This window comes from Dipodomys ordii, unplaced genomic scaffold (genome assembly GCF_000151885.1).
Source record: "Dipodomys ordii isolate 6190 unplaced genomic scaffold, Dord_2.0 Scaffold77, whole genome shotgun sequence".
Classification (NCBI taxonomy): Eukaryota; Metazoa; Chordata; class Mammalia; order Rodentia; family Heteromyidae; genus Dipodomys; species Dipodomys ordii.
In genome coordinates this window covers 4,210,271-4,227,776 of record NW_012267293.1, presented here as the reverse complement: position 1 = coordinate 4,227,776, position 17,506 = coordinate 4,210,271, and the positions used below count along the sequence as shown (strand labels likewise).

Sequence of the window (17,506 nt, the reverse complement as noted above, 5' to 3'; positions counted from 1 at the left end):
TGAAACTCTTATCTCCAATAAACCTACAGAAAACCAGAAGTGATACTGTGGCTCAAGTGGTAAAGCATTCTCCTTGAGCTGAAGAGCTGAGGGACAGCGCCCAGGCCCAGAGTTCAGGCCCCATGACCGGACCCAAAAAAAATTTAAAAAAAGAAAACACAACTGTTCTTAGTTATAAAATGAAGGCATATGTTTCTTCTATCAGTTAGGCAAATGAAATTCAATTTCTTTGAGAAAGAGCGATACCAAATTAAACAAAATGTGATGGTTAGTAATTTAATTAGACCTTTCTGAACTTGGATGTCGAAACAGTAATATCCATGGTAAAAATATTAGTATAGAGCATGTTCCCCATGGATTCAAAATAGAAATATTTAGTATGCAGTACTGTGGTTCATTTTAGTTTTTTTTAGTACTGAGCTTTGAACTCAGGGTCTTATGCTTGTCAAGCAGGTGTGCTATCATTTGAAGCACTCCATCAGCTTGTTTTAGATTTTTAAACTATCAGCTCATCATCAAAACATTGAAAACTTCCTCAAGTTACAGAACAGAAAACAAATCTTATAAACATTGTAACACTCACAGAACTTGGCAGTGGGGAAATAGTGGAAAATGTAGATAGACCCATTTCCTTCTCCTAAAATATGGTTATGTACAAAATGGATACATAGCAGTTAAATTATATTATGCAAATGGTACACTTTTTGACTATAGGGAGGTACTGAAGATGAGCTGGATCGACCTAGTGACAGTTCCAAGACAACACAGACCTTGTTTCTCTCCCCCTGAAATGCCCAAAAAATGAGCTGAAGGATGGATAGATTAACCACGGGAATGGGACAGGGACAGACACGCGCAGTGAAGAGCACTTGCCTTCACTGTTCAAGGTGAGGAGTGAACAGACACGTCTGATCGGTGAACCAGTGGAAAGCTCCTTGCTGGGAACCAAGGACTACTTAAAAATGGCTAACTCTTAGATACAGATCTGAGTGGGGAGAGAGGAGTTCTTTTATTTTAATTTTCCCTTTTTTCATTTTACAAAGAGAGCAAACAAACATGTGGTACTGCTATAATTAAATTCATACTCAGTGGTAGGACCACAAGGAGCTGAAACACTTTCAACTGTATTACAATCTGCTTTTTAAAAATCATTGAAATATACATTTTCTGCACTTATTTATTTGACTTGGGATTCAGGATACTTAACTAATTTTCTCTGGGGATGTGTACAAATTACAGGAGTTTTGTGCAAGATAATATTTTGACAGCACAAAATACGTTTTTAATTTGCTGAAAGAACACATTGTACCACAGTTCCGTGTGACCGCTCACCACACTCCCTGTGTATTTCAGACCTTGCCTGGAGAATGAATAGAAGCATTTCCAGTGCTACTCAGGATGCAGGCGTCTTCGCTGTGGCCATGAAATGCCCAAAGCTTCTGTACTCAAAAGAAACAAATCTCAACATAAACAGGCAGCCTAGAGAGTGGAGGAAAACCTTTGCTAGTCATTCTGATAAAGGAATAATATGCAGAATATATAAAGAGCCCCCAAAATAAAGACCCAAAGTATAAATCCAAGTAATAGGGTTCCCAAAAGAAGTTCTCAAAAGAAGTAAAAATGCATGAGTAAATGTTCAACATTTCTTCTGATTACAAAAGCAATATAAAACAAAACTACTTTGAGATCCCATCTCATTCCAGTCAAAATAGTGATCATGAAGAAAACAAATAACAATGACAATGACAAAGACAACAAATAACAAATGCTGGTGAGGTTGTGAGGGAAAAGGGTCCCTCGCATACTGTTGTTTGGAACGTACAGTACTCCAGCAACTATGGAAATCAATATGAGGATTTCTCCAGAGAATGAAATGGAACTATGATATGATCCAACTGTATTACTTGGAGTCAACAGACAGTAGCCATATTCATTTGCAATAGCTTATGATAAAATCAGCCTAGGCATCCACCAACAGACTGGATAAAGGAAACACACACACACACACACACACACACACACACACACACACACAATGGAGTATTATTTCGTTATAAAGAATTACATGTTTGCAGAAAAATGGACAAAACTAGAAGATCATTATGTCAAGTGAATAATCCAGGCTAAGAAGGACAAATACCATGTTCACTCTCATATTCAGTATAAAAGACTCAAGGGAAAGTAAGCCTCTTACAAAAGACTCACATGAATTTCAAAGAGGCTTTTGTAGGGGGTGGGGGTGGCACAGAGGCAGAGAACATGGAGATTCAGGGAGTAAATATGATCAAAGTAAAACACATACGAGTATGAAATAGCATAATGAAATCCATTAAAGCTGTCAAAAATAAGGGAGAGGAAAAGAAGGAAGAGAAAGCGTTACCAAGTGGGTGGATTACATCAAAGTACAAAATAGACATATATGGAAATACCACAAAAATCCTTCTCACGATAAACACACACACACACACACACACACCCCACACACACGTGCTAATGCATGTGCAATCCTAGCTGTTTGAGAGGTGGAAAGGACAAGGACTCTGGTTCTAGATCTGCCAAAAAGTTCGGAAGATCCCATGTCAACAGAAAAAGTTGGGATGGGGCTGGGAAGGTGGCTCAGTGGTAGAGCGCTTGCCTTACATGCTTGAGGCCCTGGGTTCAATTCCTCAGCACCACATAAGCAAAAAGAAAAAAGCCAGAATGGCGCTGTGGCTCAAGTGGTAGAGTGCTAGCCTTGAGCTGAGCTGAGGGACAGTGCCCAGGCCCAGAGTTTAGGCCCCACAACTGAACCCCCCCCAAAAGAAAAGAAAAAGCAAAAGTTTGGAGCCTAAATCAAAAAGTTGAGAGCCTAGATCTGTGGAAAGTCTGGATTCCGCATGAGAGGCAGTGAGTGAGGACAAAGACCTCTCAAACGATGACACATGGGACTGGCCAGGGCGCCTCTGAACACAGTCAATAAAAGAAAAGCCACTCTCGGGAGCTCACGGACAGGCCCTGGACTCGGTGAGGGGTGCTTGTTTTCTGCTACTGTCACCAACTATCAGTGAGAAGGCGGATGTTCAAGTTGGAGCTCTCCTGTTCACTGCTCATACCCTGGCATATTGGAAGGAGGACTATCTGGGCTAGGCTTTGTCATTTCCCTAGATGGAATTCATTAAATATTTTCTAATATCCAAAAGTTATTTGTACAAAGGTTGTTTCTTCCTATTTAGTAGCTTCTCTGAGATGTTGTTGATATTTGTTGGACATTATTCAAGATCAGAAGCTTATGCGGTATTTCCACCTTCAAATCAAGTATTGATCCTCTTGTAAAGTGAATATTGTGGACTGTGGCTTTAGTAGCACTGTGCTCAGCTTACGGCCAGAACCAAAGATATGGAAGACAAGACATACCTGGAATATCTGTCCCATAAAACAGCAAGTGTTAGGTGGGTGTTGGTGGCTCATGGCTGTAATCCCAGCAACTCAGGATGCTGAGATCTGAGGATCACAGTACAAAGCCAGTCCAGGCAGGAAAGTCCATGAAACTCTTATCTCCAATAAACCTACAGAAAACCAGAAGTGATACTGTGGCTCAAGTGGTAAAGCATTCTCCTTGAGCTGAAGAGCTGAGGGAAAGCACCTGGGCCCAGAGTTCAAGACCCATGACTGATAAATAAATAAATAAATACCAGGAAGAGCTAGATGACCAATACAAGCATACTGAAGTCTAGCTGTTTTAAAGGGGGTTGTGCTGAAAATAAAATTACAACAAAAATGATAGAATTATATTTTGTAACTACAAATATTATATTTATTAATATAAATAAATCATTAGAAAGACTCTTAGGGAATAAGATATGCACATTGCTTCAAAGCAGTTCCTCAACACTTAAAACGTTCGATTTGTTAATTATAGAAGAGAACATCTTCTTTCACAAGGTAAAGACATTTCATCAAATATGGAACTCACGAAGATCACAAATGTCATTAGAAAACCTCATATTCTGTGGCCTGCTAAATGCAATGTGATGTGAAGCCCACAACATTCAAGAAGTATTTTTGCCGTGTACATTTGAACTGAAGGTAATTGGAAAGGAAAATATCAGGAGCAATCCAAACTGTGCAACATTTTCAAAGTCAGTTGGCCTGAGGTCTTCAAGAAATGTCAGAGTCACAAAGACAAAGGGTGACGGGAAGTGGTTTTAGGCTGAGGAGTAAGAAACATGACATGAGCTGTCATGACCAGACTGTCAAATACGGTGGCCCGCCACATCTCACCCTGATGACAAAAAGTGACATGTCCCGAGAAGGCATCTGGGAAGGCCTGTGGACTGCGATCGTATGCACAGGTGCTGAACATTCAATACCATGACCGGAGGAATGCCAAAGGAATGGCTGGCACAGACTGGGCCTAGCGATGTGAGAAACCGACTTGCACCTCAGAGTCACATGCTCATCACATACTAGGGACAAAATGGCATAGTGCCTTCTAAGTAGATTAGCTCAGAATGTACATGCAAGCGTAGCGACACTCACACACAAACAGCTACGCACATCTGTGTGGTGTTTACATGTGGGTAGAGGGAGTATGGATATCTGTGTGCAAGGAAAGAAGAAAATAGGCCAAAATATAGTGAGATGGTTATTCAAGTTGAAATATGGTTTTGTCAGTACTTGTCTTTCAAATTTTCAGTAGTTTTATAATATTTCCAAAAAAATTGGTGAAGAACATCCTTACTGGAGAGAGGGAACAAAGGAAAACATCCAGAAACTTCTGTTGATTGAATTCAGGCAGGGAAATCACATCTCAGAAGGCCATGTGTCTTAAAGTTCACATTTTAAAGTTCATGGCCACACAGTTCTGCTTTTGTATTCTCAGTGGAATTCTACCACCAATTACTGAGCCCAAGTTTCTTTCCAATGTGTCTGAAAGTAGAAACTGTGTTCCAGGTACAGAGAATCAAAAATGAGCTCCTAAAGTCATCCAGACATCAGGAGCCAAGACATTTTCAGGGACCTATAAGTGTAGGCCAATTTCCTGACTCTTTGGCCAAATTGTTTATCTTATTTGAACACCTTTAATACTTTTACCTCCAAATAGCGTATGAACCCAAGGCACCTTTCCACATTGGGAAATTTGAATATGAGATGTACCAACTTGAGTGACATTTGAAACCTTCAAATAGTACTTGGCATTCACAATCCATTTATAAATTCAACCTTGTGCTAAGGACTATGGTGCTATTTGTATGGACCAAGCGTCTCCGTGTGGAAATGACAGCCTACTCCACTGCTGAAGGAGCGTTTGCAGAGCCACAGAAGCGCCATCGGGGTTCCTGTCCATACACGGAGACCTCTCAATATGCTATTTAAGTTTTTCACACAGCTTTTGAGGATGCTCATTTATATACCACACAGAGCAAGGTGAAAGAACAATTTTTAACCCCAAAGGAATGTACATTTGATTGTGTCATATGTGATCCAACGTGGTATGCAACCAAAGGCCTGGTCATCATGAGACACAAAGCTCGGTGGATCTGCATCCTTCCCTGGATAACAAACACACTGTGAATAGGAAGTAGACCCTCCGTTACCTTTAAGATGATATCCGACACCTATCTCTCAGAGATGCTTTCAAGTAAATGCAATATATTCCAACAGGCTTAAAGTCGAATTATAGGAATCCCACAGAATGTTTGACAAATGCTCTAACATTTTTGCATAGAAGGATAGAATAAAGCCATCTTTATACAACTGACCTAAGTCCTATGGAGTATCATGTGTTTACTAAGAAGAGACAAAACTTGGAAACAGTCGACTTAAACCACTGTGTAAAGGTCATCAAGCGTGATTTCATTCTGCTCAACACTATAAAATGCGGTCAGGTGTAAATGAATATTGAGCAAATTATGAATGATTCATTCACAGCAGATTTCTCATTAGAAGGTAATGTCTCCTTTCTGGTAAAGTCAACATTATCATCCAGCATGCCATTTATTCAAGTTTATGTGATTAAACAAGCTATGCAAAGAGAATCTTCTTAAGTGTCTTACATAAGCTAAATTATCCTCCCCCAAACACACCTACCAGGATCTAAGAATGGTCAAGGGAAAATAGCTAATATCAGATAGGATTGTGAGTATGTGTACGTGTGTGTGTGTATATGTATGTGTGTGTGTGATGGACACACAACAATTGAACTTTGATTTATGTCTGAAAGTCAGCCATGAATACTTGTTTTGCTTCATTTATTACACCTTTTATAATACCATAGACCTAATAACTAGCATGTTTGTTATTATCAGAAATTCAAATAACACTTCCGGATATATTTCAAGGGCTATCTGAGAGAATACGTAGAGAGAGGGAGGCTCGAGGCACCTGTCTGCAGCTAAGGTCTTGAGTTGTCAGAGAACCAAACAGACCCTGAAGACGTCACCCAGCAGGGCCGAGCAGGGCCAGCAGCTGTGGAAGGGGATGAAGCGGGGCTGGAGTGGCAGCCTTGCCACGCGGCGACAGCGATGGCTAATCTCGCTAAGCCCAGAAAACCCTTCGGTACTCACTGAGCCATCTTTTTCTGGAATGATCCATTTACTTTGGAGTTTGGCATGCTTTCTCCATAGCATTTCTTTTCCACTGAGAATTAAGTGACGTTTTACTTGCTATCTCTACAAAAAGCTTCTTCAGAATTTCCAGACCGCTACCACTCCTTACACTCCAAAAGTGACACATGAGATTCAGACAAGTCGGAAGCCCTCTTTTCTTGCCCTTCAACAGAGGTCAAGGGATGCCATTGTGAAGAGAACCATCACCAACATGTTCCAGTTTACTCCACCGCTGCAGAATTCATTCTTCCAAAGAGGATAATTTGAATAGTGAGCTCCTGCCAGGTAAGCCTCTATAACTTACTTCATTGAAAAGTTCATGGGCAATTCATTGGTCATAGTATGCAAACAATTCCTGCTCCCGTGCCTCAAACTGCACTCACTTAGTGTCAGATATGGTTTCTGATGTTGACCGATTTCTGTATTGTGATTCTGGCAGATGCATCTGTCGAGGGGAGGGGTTGCATCACAGTGCCGTACATTAGCATGTGGCTCCCATCCTCACCCCAGAGCTTTTCTGATCCAGCCTCTTCCACCTGACCCAATCCAGTGGGATAACCATGTACCTTCTCTGAAGCAGGGCACCGGGCATTCGTTGGCTCATGCACACATCTACCTTATACATTTAGATTGAGTGTAGTAGCTTAAGTCACGATAGGCTCAGAGATGAACAAATAGCAGCATGAGCGGTGCCTGCAGCTGAGTTGGACCCAGATTAGGAAATGCAGCACCCGATCCATTCCAGTGAGTGAAACTGCGAACACACAGGCGTGGAAGGGGCACAGAGGGGCGCAGAAGATGGAAATTTTTGAGTGGTGTGATATGGCTGAAATGAGGGCAATGTTGGAAAAGAAAATTGCATCAGACCTCAAAGATCAAAGACAAACCAATGCAGGAAAGGGTGCTTATTCTACACAGAGTAGAGTGGCAATGAAAGATTGGGGTGGGGTCTGAGAGACAATATGTACTCTGAAGTTCTTTAAATAACAGGATAGAAGGCAGAGCCTCCACTCACTGAAATATGTTTTATCAGACTGTCCAGGATAGCTTCTGAGGAACACATAAAAAATATAAAATCACTATCGGGAAAGCAGCTGTAATTCATCATGGCATAAAAACTACGTTAACTCACAAACACAATGCAGGTAAAGGAAAGACTTCTTAAAGTGGAGGCTGAGAAGGTCAGGCTTAAAATAGGCAATGAGGACTGATTTAAAATCTCCCTAGGCTGAGAGGTGCTACAAGTAATGATTTTGCCCACAACTGACTTTGCACTGAGAGGCTTAGAGAGAGGGGTATGCTTTCAGTCAGAGTCTTGTTCAGGATGAGATGCCTGTAAGTTAGCCCTCTGGGGGGTAGGCACCTCCGTTAGGGTTTGAGGTATCTCTGCCATCCCTACTAGGTCATTAACACCGGATGGGGCTGTGAGAAAGACCTGGGCACCGCCGCCCCCGCCCCCCCTCCAACCTGCTCCTTCCCTCTTCCCTCTCCTGCCCACACCAAAGCTCCTGAGATCCTGAGAACTCTGGATGTCTCTCCACTGAAGCTTGCTCCATTCACACTCACAGCAACCTTCGTGATCAATGGCTAGCAGGAGGGGCCTGCCTCCTCTCTCTAGCCAGGCTCTGCAGCCAGCCTCTAACCTCTCATCTGGAGCAGAAACAATACAACGGACTCGGTTTTAGTGCAAAACAAAGGGAAAAAACAAGTTTTGGTAGGATGTTACCTAAGGGTGATGACCCATACTATATTCAACTCTGCCACGGAAATCCACTCAAAATGTTTTATGGGTTTCATCCAGTGATTCACAAATATTCTTTTAAAACAACATGTCTACGTAAGCTGTGAGTTATAAATAATCATATGGCTACTCATATAAGAAGTAAACCATTCAACATAGAGTACCCTATTTTCTCTGTGAAGAATTTCTCTAATTTTCATTATTGACTTGAAAATGTTTACTTCACTTTTTAAAATAAATAGGAACTATATTCGATACTCTGACACCTAAGTGGTGCATTATCATGAAAGATGTATTTGCCTCAGTATCCTCAGCTCCCATGGAAACCAACATGGCATGCGCATCCTGACTTAGAGGAGCTGCACCATGGCTTCCCATGTTCCCACAGGTAGAGATGGGGCTCCCTATCCTCATGTCCTTCGATAATAAGGTGTTTCTCTTCTTGTCAGGTTGTTTGTCTACTGCACACACAGGTTTTCTTTTCTAATCATGCCAGTAGATTAATTTTGCTACAACCATAGTTCATTCAGGACATTCATGACCAAGAAAGAACACACATTTTCAAAATGGTGCATTTACATGAAATGTGCCTATCTGATTATGGAAAAACAAAAGGGAAATGAGCCAAATCAATCAGGCAGACATGACAAATGAGGGTAAATTCCTATTACAGCAAGGTAATTGGAAAGGTCTCCTTTATATACTGGTGGACCCCAAGGGGGAACGGCATTCTTAGCCTGCTTCCTCTGGAGGAGGGGAAGGCATGTCATTGGTTCAGAGGAAGTAAGAGACACAGACCCGAGCATGGCAGGATGGGCTCAGCAGCCCTTCAAATGACCCAGTCTCCAGGAATTGACATCTATGGGGATGGAGCTGTGCTGTCCACCGTCTCCAAGGTAGACATGGATGGCAATCCGGAGCCTTGCCTACAAGCTTGGGGAGGGATGTCAGGTATTTGGCCATTTTCTCTCCACCCCAAACCTATCCTTCCACGCTCTGTTCCTGGTGAACTACTTTCCCAACAATCCTTTGCAAGTTGGATTTTGAGTGCTCCTGGCAAAGGGGGAAGCAGTCCACAATGCAGGAGAAGACAAGCGGACCTGCCCTAATGCTTGTCTGCCTGCTCTGTATGTCAGCAACATGACACCAGCAGACTACCCAGCGAGGTACCCTGGCAGAGTTCCCCAGCAGAGGTACTTCGTTACAATGGTTACCGTTGTTTCTACCTCTGGCCTTTGCTGGTGCTCCCAGAACTGTTTATCTTACCCCTCTGAGGAGCTAGCAGCAACCCTGTCTTCATATAAAAAGGGAGAAAAAGAAGAAGGGCTGCTTTTTTGGCAGCGAAACATCAGAGAGATATGAGAGCTGAAAATTGGTTTTGTCTGAATCTATCTAGATGATTCACTCCAATTCTCAGATCTAATGTCTTACCAATCAATGATCTAACTCACATTAAAGACTAGAAAAGTCTGTGAACTTAGTTGTAATTCTGAAGCTTGTTGTATTCCATAATACTGTGGGTTTGATTTTCTACCAGTCAGCCTTATAGTTGTAAGAACAAAAAAACAAAACTATATGTTTGATCTTTTAGTGCAATCCAGAAGTTATCTGGCTTTGTGAACATGCCCTGAGTTGGTGACTTTCTCTCTCAGTTTCTCAGCCGTTTGGTTCACACCAGTGTCATCATTGCTCCTCCCATCATAAGCAAACATGGTAAGCAAGTACTGTGTCATGGAAGACATTTCTTCTCAGTCACTCCTGGTAAATATTCCTCCCACAGGGTATTGTTCCATGTAATAGAATGACTGTGATATGAGACACAAGAAATATACAAGTCTTTGTTGGTGTATGACTCTGAAATAAAGCAAACTGTAATAGAATGAAAAAAATGTCATTTTAGTCACTAAGGTAGAAGTTGATGGTACTATGGTGATACAGGATGGGGCCCAAGCCTATTTTACGGAAATTCCTCAGGCTCTAGAAAACAGTCCCTTGATCATTTCCCCTTTCTGGAATAAATAACCAAAGCAGACATGTTCAGCAACTGAAATAATTACTGCGTGTCTCTCTACTGTTTGTGTGGAAGATATTAAACTATAGGTAAGAAATATCTCATGCCTACCAAGTGACATTGATTTTGCTGAAAAATATCAATGTCACTACCAAAGACTTAAAATAGGCAGGTCTCAGTTACCTATTTTATACTCCCTTAACTTACCTACTCGATCCATGCACAAGGTAGTTAGACATGGAGAATAAAAATATACAACCCAAACTCACTGAAGTTGTGATTCACTAGTCTGGATATAATATCCTCATTGGAACAAAACTCATAGCCTCTAGGATCTTGATCAAGCCTTTTGGTAAAATATACTCCTTTTCAAGGACCTCCAGGAGCGAATTGCTTTTACCTGGTAGGGTCTGTATGACACCTTGACTTTCCTCTGGACTGTGCCAATTCTCCACACATATACTCTCTAGAAAAATGATATTGCCAGAAATCATGATTATTTATGACTATTTTGATACCACATAACAATTAGACCAGACGAGCAGTATGTTGTTAAGATATGTGTGCAGAGGTAGAACATAAATGTCACGAAAAAGCAAGGGCCCATCATTTCAGTGATAAATGGTTTTGAGCATGTCAGAATAGGCCTTCTAGGATAAAAGCAGAGTCGCTGGACTTTCTAATTACTACCACCAAGACGAAACATAGGACTTGACGGGCCCTCTTGGGTTTGTATTGTATTTATAGTGTTCCAACCTAGCTATCAAGAAACATATAAGATCATCCGTTTCGATTAGAACACCAGCAACAGAAGACTGCAGCTAGAGCATGTCTACTCTGCATTGTAGACTAACTTGACACTTGTGCCCCATGACCCAACTGATTCAATTATCCCCAAGTGTCTATGACAAACAAGAGTTTTTGTTGTGGCTACTGGCTGGGTCCTGACACACAAAGCCTGAGCAGATGAAGATGAAGAGACCATTTTACATGAGCTCTCCAGCATCAGCTGAATGAGGCTGATGTGATGCATCTCCCATCTTCTCACTTCACATCTGTGGACTTCTGGGAGTGATATCATGGCCAAAGGACAAAGGGAACAATAGTCAGGTGTATGTACAGATAACTCAGTACAATACACAGCCATTGACAAATCGGCTGGCCTATGGGATCAAGACCAGGACAGGTAGAAGCATAGTAAACAATGCTTATTTGCGATCACAAACGGTTTGGTTGGATGGTCAAAGATTTGTAAAGAATTGGGTCAGAGGGGCTGGGAAGGTGGCTCAGTGGTAGAGCGCTTGCCTTGCATGCATGAGGCCCTGGGTTTGATTCCTCAGCACCACATAAGCAGAAAAAGCCCAAAGTGGTGCTGTGGCTCAAGTGGTAGGGCGCTAGCCTTGAGCTGAAGAACTGAGGGACAGTGCCCAGGCCCAGAGTTCTGGCCCCACAACTGACAGAGAGAGAGAGAGAGGAAGGGAGAAAGAGAGAGAGAAACATGAAAACAAAGCATTCTGTGAGACTCTAAAGATCACATCTATAATGTCAAGTTTTCTGCCCCATATAAGTGCTCACTAAGGGATATGTTCTGCATAAAAAGCTCTCTATGATCAAACCAACAAGATTCCCCACTTTGTGGACATCAGTGAGCCTCCTTCTGAATTTCACATCGGTGCTCGTTCTGCAGGTAAGTATGTTCATGCTGTAGCGAAGACAGAGCCATGCATTCCATGTCACTTCTCCTCACCAAGTGGACGTGGCTGCCAGCACTTCTGAGTGTTCATCTGCTAAAATCAATGCTAACCATGGAAGAGCCATAATTCTCCAGAAGCAGTAGCTCAGGGGCAACCTAATTACTGTAGACCAATGTAGTTATTAGGGGAGAGCAACTGGCCTCCCTCAGAAAGCTACATGTTTTGGCTATGGATTCACTTTTCCAATCCTGTGTCTCTAATGGTGTTATGGTCCACAGATCTGTGGTGTTTTATTCACTAGATGGTGCTCATACACATTGCTTATAAATAATGAACTCATTCTACTGCACAGGTTTACCTCCACTATTACGCAGAGTAACCCAGACACAGGATGCTTCATTTCCAGGTCTGAGTTCTGTGAACAATGCACTAACAAGAAAGAAAGAGACGACTTTTCTGTCTGGAATGTTGTCCCAATGACTAAGGGAACCCAGATTGCTACTGTGCACTGGAGACAGGGTGGGAAAAACCTGACATGCAGGGGACTCCAGGAGCATCTCGTAGCACTTTGACATCCAGCAGTAAAAGTGAAGGAAAACTATGGAAAAGTAATAACGACTAGGTTACTAGACTCCAAGAAAGAAGATTTAGATTACACAGTTACAAACAACAACAACAACACCCATAAATGGAATTATGGCTGAGGGAAAAATAACAGAATAAGCTGTAGAAAAGAGGTGTTTTAAAGACATTTAAACCATCATCACTTGTTACATAGTGCAGTGAAAATGTATATACACAGTAACATGTTTTTCTCCTTCTTTCTTACTTCTCGCAGTTACCATCTATGTTTGTGTTTTATGGTTAAATTACAAATTATTTAAGGGTATAAGATATTGTGCTGCAAGTAAAAATAAGTTAAAAGGGGAATTTAACATCTCCCAGAAATGGATGCCATGATTGTTGGATATAATGTCCTCAACACTTAAGGAAAGGCTAAGATAATCATTGTAGCTAATTCTATAATGTAATTCCTGCTATGAAAATGGAATTCAAATGTATGTAAAAGTACAAACATATGCATTCTGGATGGTGTTGGTCAACACAGATCACCTATTATCTCTCCCATCCATCTACCATCTATGTTCTATTCCCTAATACAAAGATTGGAGTCTGGCATTACTCAACTTCTTTTACTTGCTGGTTTCTTGTTAGATTATGAAAAGAACACACTGAAAGGGCCTGGAAATCTACAGGAAGGGAGAAGGGGCTTCTTCATTCTGTAGACACAACACCAACCACACAAGAACTCAGCCCAGCAGTGATTGGGCCTCTCTGCTACATTTGTTCTACCACCTGCTCTGACTTACACATTCTAAATTTGTTTTTTGTTTTGAGTTTTTGTTGTTGTTGTTGTCATTTGGGTTGTGAGGCTTGAACTCTGGGCCTGGGTACTGTCCCTGCGCTCTTCAGCTCATGGCAAGTGCTCTACTGCTTGAACCACAGTGGCACTTCCCAGATTCTAAGTTTTTAGAGCTAGGAGAATGAGCCCCATCATGCCTTTGGAACAGGACTGGTCATGGGACAGAATAGGGTTTAAATCAGTGACGTGGGAGTTCAATTCACCATGCCAAGTACTAAGCAGTAAAGATTGTCATCTGGGGATGAATAACAATAGGCAGTAGGCCAGAGAAGTCAATAGAGCTGTGAATCTGGATTTGAAGAACAATAAAGAGGGGAAAAATAAAAAAGAAAACCCAACGTAAGGTTTTGTTGCTTAGAGAATGGAATAGGAAGTCTGAAGCTATGGGTTGTGAGACATTGAATTTGCCATGTTTGGGGGAAATTCATGATAAACAATTGCAAATTGTCTTAGATTCAAGAAAGTGTTAACAGATTGAAAGTGAATATTTGAGAATCATCTTCTGATCAATCTGTTTAATTCCAAGGTCACAGAACACAATGAAATAGCAGAGGCTAGAAAGGGTAAAGACGGGAGCCAAGAAATGACCTTGAATGACATCCACATTTAGGAGACAGAGCAGAATGGCAAATCAGCAAGAGAAACGAGTAAACCGAAGAAGAATGAATAAGAAGGAAAGAAATCCCTCAGCAAAGTATCACACAAGTGAGGGAAGTCACAGGAAGAAAGTCACAGTCAAAGAAGAAAGAAGGGTCACGCTCAGCCTGCACCAAGTACAGTTATTATAGAAAGTGAGTAATTTTCTAAAATGCCACCATCTAACCTGCCAGCTGTCTTGTGGGAATGTGACACACAATCTCCAGTTCTGAGTTAATAAGAAGGACACCAACAGTTCACAAACATAGAAACACGAGCGATGCTGCCAAGATCGTGTAGCACATCCCTAAATACAACCCATTAAGATTGGCTCCACATGCTTCATATTGTAGACCAAGAGCTCTGGGAATAAACACCTGGCAGTCTGCAGATACACTTCACTTTGGAAGCAGATAAACCACTCAGTGTCTGCTCTCTAGGAGCATAACATCAATCTTCATTTAAAGAAAAATCAGTTGTTCATGGGCACAGTGGATGGTTGTAGTTAATTGCAACATGTAAATATCATCACATCTTCTTTTACAAACCACAGTATTTTTTTCCAACAAAAGACTTAAGCTGAAGGGATTAAGACCATTTCAGGAGTGCTAGAAAGGATTAGGAGACAATTGCTCTAGGGACATTTGGGGAGAAGTGCCAACATCTGTTTTGTTCTCTCCCCTCACTCAACAATCACAGCCTTACCACTGATACATATAGCAATACCTGTCCTTGGGCGACACTCCTGTTTCCGGCAATCACTGTGGCAAAAGCCATTCTGATCAAAGGATGGAGCCTGATGTGAATGTCTACCTGTCGTAGGACTCAGGATGTGGAGACAGGAGATTTGTGAGTTCAAGGACAGTCTGAACTTTATAGTGATTTCAATAATAGCCTATCTTGGAGAGCTAAACAAATATTCCAATGATTGAACCCAGTAGAACAAATGGGTGGTAATTTTCAAACACAGCCATAGCTCTCATTCAAAGAGAACACATGGCAAGCATTCGTGTGTGCTGAGTGAAGGCATGCATGACTGCAAGGTGGCCCCAGACACTTGTAGTTCTAGGGCTCCTTTGCAGTTTGGGGACACGCTTAAAATACATGTCGGATGCTGTTAACAATGCCACCTGCTCTGAAGCCTGTCGGATGCCTTGTCACTGCTAGAAGCAGCCTGGCTTATGGCTGCAGGAAAAGCAGGAGGCTAAGGGTCCTGGCGCCTGTGGGCCCAGTACCGAGTCACGGGAAATTCTGAGTGTGCAGTGGGAGAGGAGAGGCTCTGTCATCACTGAGCACCCATGCCGAAGTGTGGACCAAGACACAGCCTCCTCCTATTGCCAGAGTAGAAGCATGGTCCTGTCTGTGCTGTTTTACCAGATGTGACTATCAGCATCTAACAGGGCCTGAACAACTGCACAGAGTTTCTTCCAGATAGACAGGCAAATAAATGTACGGAAAGGCATTTTGTAAGAAGTCTTCAAAGGTTCTTCCTTATTCAGCCATGCTTTCCCCCAACAGGTCTAATGTAGAGAGCTTCACTGCACCTCAATAATTATTATCTAAGAAAGGAGAAGTTACATGACCGAGCTCATTGTGGAGATGGAAAAATCCCACATTCTTTCAAGTTTTCTCATTGGAAAATTATTTATGGAATAAGTCAGACTAAGAAAGTCCAGTATCACCACTTCTCTGTCATACGTGGAATCTAGATGATAAAACTGAAGCTATAAAGCAGGTTCTGTTTGGGGGTGCATGCCCACAGGATGGGGGAGGGCAAGAGGAGAGGGTGCTGGGGAAATGAAGACAGCTAAAATATTTTCTATGCTTCATATAAAATAAAAGCTGTTAGGGAAGTAGCAGAGTGAATGGATTTGATCATGATGCATTGTATGCATATGGAAACATCACAAAGAAACCCATGTATAACACAAATACATGCTAATAAAGCAAGGAAAATAAGCATACAGCTAAGATATCGAATACACGTTCAAAGCCTAGCTTGCTCTGACATTTTGAGAATAATCTATGGATGTTAAACTGAAATAAACTTGTTTTCTGGAGTGCCTGTCCTGGCTGGCATCTGCCACCTGCTCCACTTCTGACTGCTTTGAATAATTGATGGGAAATAAGAGTCTCGGTGACCTTCCTTTCCACAAGGCTTTGAGCCCGCAGATCCCAGGCTTCTGAGTAGTCACCAGGTAAGCCACCAGCATCCATGTGTAGATTAGCTACCAAATATTTCTCTTGAATTTTAGTAGATAGTTGAAACTTGAATTTCTCCAGACCTATTGTCTCTCTTCTGTGTCACAATTGTCTATTTAACTGTCCATCCTCCCAATTCCCATTCATCTCTTTGGTTTCTTCTGGGGGAGTGTGAGCCTTTTTTTTTTTTTTTTTGGTTGGTCCTGAGGCTTGGGCCTGGGCTCTGTCCCTACGCTCTTCAGCTCAAGGGGAGCACTCTACCTCTTGAGCCACAGCACCACTTCTGGTTTTCTAGTGGTTTATTAAAGAGAGTCTCACGGACTTTTCTGCCCGGGCTGGTTTTGAACTGTGATCCTCAGATCTCAGCCTCCTGAGTAGCTGGGATTATAGGCATGAGCCACCAGCACCCAGCTGTGAGCCTTTTTTCATATAACATTTCCCCCACTTTAAATTTTAGACATTTCCATCCAGTGAGCTACACTTCACCTTAATTCAGTTAAATTCAGTTGCTTTGAGTATATACTTTGACATAATATATTTAATTATTGAAATTGAGGCCAGATATTATTTGCCTCAATGCTGGCATCATGCTCAATTATAAGCTCCCAGTTCTTTTTTTCTTGGCATTATCCATTCCTAAAACCAATAAAACGGATACTTGTTTAAAGTTTGAAGGATTTCAAGCCACACATTGAAGTAACTGTCAGATAATATCAGTGCACTGTGAAACAAAATCAATTTTACCATGTTCATACTCAATCGCAAAGGCAGAACACGCTGCCGCTTTGACTGCCTGCTCCCACAGTCAATGCCAACGAATTCATCGTCAGTCACACCACACGAGATCTGTTACCTAGAATGTGTCAATCTATGACTCCACCTTTACTTTCAAAATATGACCCATTTCATTGCTGTCTTGCAAAGATGGGTTAACAAGTGAAAAAGATGAGTTTACAAGAGAAAATCAGAGAGACTTAAAGACCCAAAGCTTCTAAAACCTGTAGACACATTTCCTTCTCTTCCTTTCCTTACCCCTTACAGTAATGGAAGGAGTGGGTACGGTAGTCCAATTTCATGTCCTGTAAATCAATGGCTAGGTATGACCATGCAAAGCATGGCTAGAAATGATAGAGGTTAGTCAGTTGGGAATTAAACATTACAGGCCGCATTGTTAATGAGGGAATTTTTACATTCAAAATTTATAAATGATAA

The 17,506-nt window shown here is 41.7% G+C and overlaps 1 protein-coding gene across 1 annotated transcript in view; it reads right to left on the bottom strand.

The window, feature by feature from the left end:
- Positions 1 to 17,506, bottom strand: part of Park2 (parkin RBR E3 ubiquitin protein ligase) — a 1,020,418-nt gene that overhangs the window by 545,576 nt on the left and 457,336 nt on the right. The gene's annotated exons all lie outside the window — the stretch shown is intronic.